The sequence below is a fragment of the Coptis chinensis genome, chromosome 5, assembly GCF_015680905.1.
Source record: "Coptis chinensis isolate HL-2020 chromosome 5, ASM1568090v1, whole genome shotgun sequence".
NCBI lineage: Eukaryota > Viridiplantae > Streptophyta > Magnoliopsida > Ranunculales > Ranunculaceae > Coptis > Coptis chinensis.
Genome location: NC_141460.1, coordinates 17232704 through 17238703, shown reverse-complemented (window position 1 = coordinate 17238703; position 6000 = coordinate 17232704).

The window sequence follows — 6000 nt, the reverse complement described above, 5'->3', positions numbered from 1 at the left end:
ATTTAACTCTAGAAGTAATTAGTCTACCATGAGAATGGGGTTGAATACTTCACATGCTAGATGTTAGTTGGTAGAGATTACCATGAACACTAGGGATTAGGAAGAACCAATTGTTCTGCATAGCAGTTCAATTCGGATTACGACGATTCGTCGTTAGTAAATTAAGTCGAGTTAAGGTGGATTCAAATCCTCCATAATTCCTTATCATTGAATCATTTTAGTTCATACCTTGTTATTTGAATTATTCGCGTCTTGTTAGTATAAATTGAATCTGTAGTATAATCGTAGAATAGAAATTTCACATAACACATTACTCTCACCATTGTTCTTTGTGTTTGTTCAATTGAATTTGTTTAAGTCTTGAGAGTTAAGAGTGGAACGATTCCACTGCCGAAGGTCGTATCTTTGGACTCAGACCTTGGAATTGGGAGTATCTTATGTCAAAACGACCAGATCGGAAAGAGCTTTATAATGGTCCAAGCCTTGACCCAATCAGAGGAGCAAAAGTGGACGAAATATCTGTCAAAGCCAACTGCAGCTGAAGAGCCCATTTTGGACTAAAGAAATTGGGTTTTGGGCCCGATTTTTCGGCCCAAAACATGGCTCCAAACCCATGCACGATTTTTGAATCTGAAAGTATAAAAACAAAAGTTTGACTCTTTGTTGAAAAAGGGGAGGTTAGGTAGTTAAATTAGGTTAGGTAGAAAGTAGCCATTAGAGATTAGTTTTTTTTAGATCCAGATCTAGTTTTACATTATTTAGTTTTACATTAATTAATTAGTTTATTTCTTGAGTATTGAATCATTGTTTTTATTGTTCATTAGATTAATAAGTAGTTGTTATTCATTCAATCATATCTTGTTCTTATTGTTCTATTAGATTTATAAAGTTAATTACTTATTCCATAATAACATGTTTTTATTATTGTTCTTGTGTTGGGAATGGTAGTATAGAAATTTCACATCAAATCATTACTCTCACCATTGTTCTTTTTGGGTTTGATTAGTTGAATTCAATTTAAGTCTAGACAGTTAAGAGTGGAACGAATCCTTACTCATTTATTGCATGATTATGTTTTGAGAGTAAGAAGAATTGATTTAAATGTAAGAATGGTAGGATTACGTATTAGTGTTGTTAACATTAATATTTAGGATTCTACTATTTTTACGGTTATCAAATGGCGCCGCTCCCATCTTAATCTTGTTCAAGACAAGAATTCAATTGCTTGAATCCAAGGGGCAATCCCCCATTCTCTACCCACCCACCCTTGTTTGATTCTAACGTGGTCGTCCGTTTTCACAAGTGAAAGTTCCTCGAAAAATACCGGACGCGGGCCTGCTTCAAAAGGAGCGACGACCGCATAATACGCTGGAAGTTGAGCGCGACCAGCTTCTAAGCAAAGCGCACCTGCGCTCAAAACACTGGAAGTTGGCGACTTGCTTGCATACCGGCGCGACTCAAAACTTGGAACTTAAATTTGCACCGAACTGGGCGCCCAAGTGAAGCGCGCTGCCTCACTCGGTTTTTTCCGATTTCGCAAGTTTGATTCAAATTTTCAATTTTCAAGTTTTTCAGTGTTCTAACTTGTTATATACACTGAACACGCGTAAACAAGACGCTATTCATAAGTGAAGCAAGGACGCAATCAGGTATTCCTTTCTTCCACACCTCGCATCTCCTGTTAGAGGTTTATACTAGTATATCAGGATTGTTTGGAGTGTTGACGTGTTTAGTTAAGTTTGGTCTTAACCTTGTATGAGATTAAAGTCTGGTCGAACAAAAACACCTAACATAATTACACGCCAACATCAACAAGCACGCCTATCTAGTATACAACTCATTGCACCTCTAGCTACTATTCCACATACTCTACCTGACACAATGCCCGACGAAGGAGAGACTCCTCTCTCGGACTTTTATAAAGCCTTGAGCGATAGCCCCAAATCTTGCATCATTCTAGCAGACCCAGTGGGGGATTTCCGAATCCCCCCAAATATTTTTAATTTGTTACCCGTTTTTCATGGTTTCCTTATCAGCACATGCGTAGGATTGAACAAGTCCTAACAACATTCGACCATCCCACGGTTGGTGTGGAACAAATTAAACTGAGGGTATTCCCTTTCACCTTAGCCGATAAGGCGGCGTCTTGGTTAGCGCCGCCAAACGCCAAACTCTATGGACTCATGGGCTCAACTTGTTCAATTGTTCATGGAACAGTTTTACCCACCATCAAGAAGGCGGATGAAATTCTTCACAAGATTCATTTCTTCGGCCGGAATCCTCATGAATCCTTTTCGAGGCCTAGAATCATTTCAGCGATCTTCTCATTGAATGCCCGCATCATAATCTTGCAAAAGACACGCTTTGTTCGTGCTTTCTTCAAGGGGCTTTCACATTATCATAAGGAGGTTCTAGATATCATGGTAGGGGGTAGTTTTCTTAGTAAAGGAGCCTTGGAGGCTTATAAATTCTTAGAAGATCAATCTAAGAAGAACAACAATTGGGAGGTAACGATTCCTCCCGGCTCCTCTCCTTCTTCTCTTGAGGTTAAATATGATCCCGAGCTTAAAACTCTTATCGATGCCCCTCACTAAAAAAAGGTAGATGCCATCTCGTTCAATAATAACCCACTCCGGTCATGAACATTAACTCTACTCGTTGTAATGTGCATTTATAGTCTTGAGCATTCCGACTTCTATTGTCCTCTTGTCTATGCACAAACACCACCACAACCATCACACTTCAACCGGTTAACTCAACATCAAGGACAAGGGAACTTAGGTGACCCGGAATAGAGGTTTAGTACCCATAACCTTAACTATCAACATCAAGACATGAGCGCTCAACAAGCTTTTAATTCCAATACAACCATCTACGGACAAAGTAGTAGTGACCTTGTTGGAGAAACAAAATCAAATTATGTAACAAAACTCCAACTTGATGAAATATCAAAGATGATCAAAACTCTAATATGATGAAACAAATGATGCAAATGATGCAGTCTTTGTGCCAAAAGGTTATTGACATGTCTTCTAACCAAAACAATAACCAAACCGCGGTGTTTCCAAGTCAGCAAATTGCCTAATCCTAAGTCAACAAACACCGCCTTTGAAATAAGCAAGTATTTTTGTAATGGTAATATAAACCAAGGGGACCTACAGGCAGTCACTACCCTTCGTTCAGGGCGAGTAGTTGATAACCAAGTGATTATGCCTAAAGATTACCCGCAAACTAAAAATGATACCATACCAAATACTATAATAGAAACTGAAGACCCTACAACTGTAGAAGTACCAGTTAAACCACAACCAAAAGGGAAAACATTACAAGACCCAATAATAGAAAGTGAAGACCCTACACCTGTAGAGGTTCCAATATGGACACCTAGATGGAAAACGGCTAGAGATAAAGCAAAGACTAATAATACTTTTATCCCTTCTGCTAAAAATAGCGATAAAGCACCATATCCCCAAAGACTAGTTGTGTTTAAAAAGGAGGAGAATTTTGATGAGATTAGGGAAGTGTTTAAAAATTTGACTATAAACCTACCTTTTCTAGAAGCTATAAAAAGTCTACCTGGACACGCTATGTTTCTAAAAGAGTTGTGCACCAAGAAGAGGAAAACCAACATACCCCATGAAGCATTCTTAAGCTGAACAATATCCCTCTTTATCACGAACATAACGGAATTGTTAAGTACAAGGACCAATGTAGTCGCCCCATTGGACAATGCACCTTAGGTGATACCTTCATAACAACTGCTTTATTAGACACGGGGCGAGTGTTAACTTACTCCCTTTTTATTTATATAAACAACTAGGTCTAACAAAACTTCAACCAACCAAAATGACTTTGCAGTTAGCCGATCGTTCTATTAAGTATCCCAAGGGTGTAGTTGAAAATATTCTCGTTAAAGTTCAGGATTTTTACTATCCAGCCGACTTTGTTATTCTTGACACAGAAGTTGCTCATGATTCCATTCCCATCATCTTAGGGCGTCCTTTCTTGGCAACCGCCAATGCCCAAATCAATTGTCGGGATGGCTCAATGATTCTTTCTTTTGGAAATCTTTCTGTAGAAGTTAACATGTTTAGACAAAAACAGGGACAACTAGGTTTGCCTGTAGAAGGGGAATTGAAGTCCATTGAGAGTTTTGTACCTCACATTAGTGCGGCTGACACTTTAGTCCCCACACTAGTAGATACCCTTCTTATGGAAGAAGACAAGGATCACAATTTCTACTCCCTAGACGTAGATAACATCAAGGAAGATTTCCTTCGACTCTTTTGCAACCCTTCTTTGCCGCCTCATGAAGTTCTCTCCTATTGACATCCATTCATCTCTTGGCGCCATGGCCGGAAGAAGAATTTTTAAGCCCTCTATCCTAGTGATTCTTCTTACCCACCTATTGAGGAATGTCTTGTATATCTTAAGGCCTCTGATGATATAGACCTAAGAACACTAGTTGAACACCATTCACCCACCTCACATCCTCATGTCACTCATTCACCTTCCATCACGAATATTCCTCGCCCTCTACTTTTTCAAAGAACCATTGAGTTTGTACTTGACCTTGGTGTTTTTCCTATGCTTCATAACTATCTAAAACCAACTGGTGAAGAAGTAACACCCAAGGACAAGCCACCTGACACTTTTTCATTTTTTCCATTTTTTCCATTTTTTCCTTCTCAAAATTATCCACATCCTACATATCTTCTACAACCATCAATTTTCTCACGTTCATTTACTTGGCATCCCCTTCGTAGGAGGACAAAGAAGAAACTGTATGCTCGATTAGGTTTTAGATCTATAAGGCTTTGCTCTCATTCGACTAAGCTACGTCATAGGAAATCTTGGTGCTTAATTCTGTTTGATGGTGCATTCCATGTTAATTATTTGTGGAAAGACCCAAAACTTTTTCGATTGTTGATATATGGTAAATTGCATTTTAATACATATATATATTTGATAAAGTCTCGAGTATCTGACTATAAAAGACTCATTTTATTCTTCGGTGTACTCCATTCCAATCTTATGTTATGGGAGTGCACCATTAAGGCAACCGGACCCTCCTTTTGGAGTGAGTGGTTGTAAGTGTCGGATTCTTAGTCTACGTTTCATGTGACTCGCATTTATCTCTTGCACTTTTCTCGTGGATTGAGTAGTGCTTCTCTATGGAGTGAGTTTCATTTTTATTTCTTTATTGTAATTTTGTTTTGTTTTTCTAAAAATCAAACATATAAAAACTAAATAAAATAAAAACATAAACATATATTAGTAAGTCTAGGGAATCGACTTTAAAAAGACCCAAGTTTTCGTGACAATACCAACTTTCGGAGTATGGGCCAAACAAAAATTTCAAACTTAAAAAGAGTTTTCCAATTTTGTTTGGGGGGGTGCATATTTTGGTATTCATTTCAAATCATGTTGCCACCCTAAAGCCTGTCATGTTTACTCCGAAGTAGAGTTTGTTGTTAGTTAGTATGTACCCGGTTTAATTGTGCTTCATATTATCATATCATCTTTACAATATTTACATTACAGTCTTGCCAATTTTTGCCACGTTTCTATGGTAAATTCTTTCCTTATCTCTTTACACTTTGAGGACAAAGCGTTCGATTGTTTGGGGGTAGGATAGAAACATTTGCAAAAAATTAGACACTTTTAGGATGTAAATTACACACTTTTATTTATAAAATGTTAAAAATTATAAAAATTAGTTAGTTACATAATTTAATTGTGCTATTGAATTGTTTCATGAACCCCCTTCTCCCAAATTGTTTGGGGGTGGTATAGAAACACGATGTAAATGTTAAGCACATATTAGGTTGTATATTACGTATTATTTGTCTTAAAAATAATAAAAATAAAAATAAAAAAAAAAATAAAAAGTTTATGCTATACACTTAGGAATATTGGTATTGTTTCTTTCTCTATGCTCTTAATAATCTAGAAGTCTCACGTAGCTTTTGCATTAGAATAGTTTTTAGAAACTTAGGT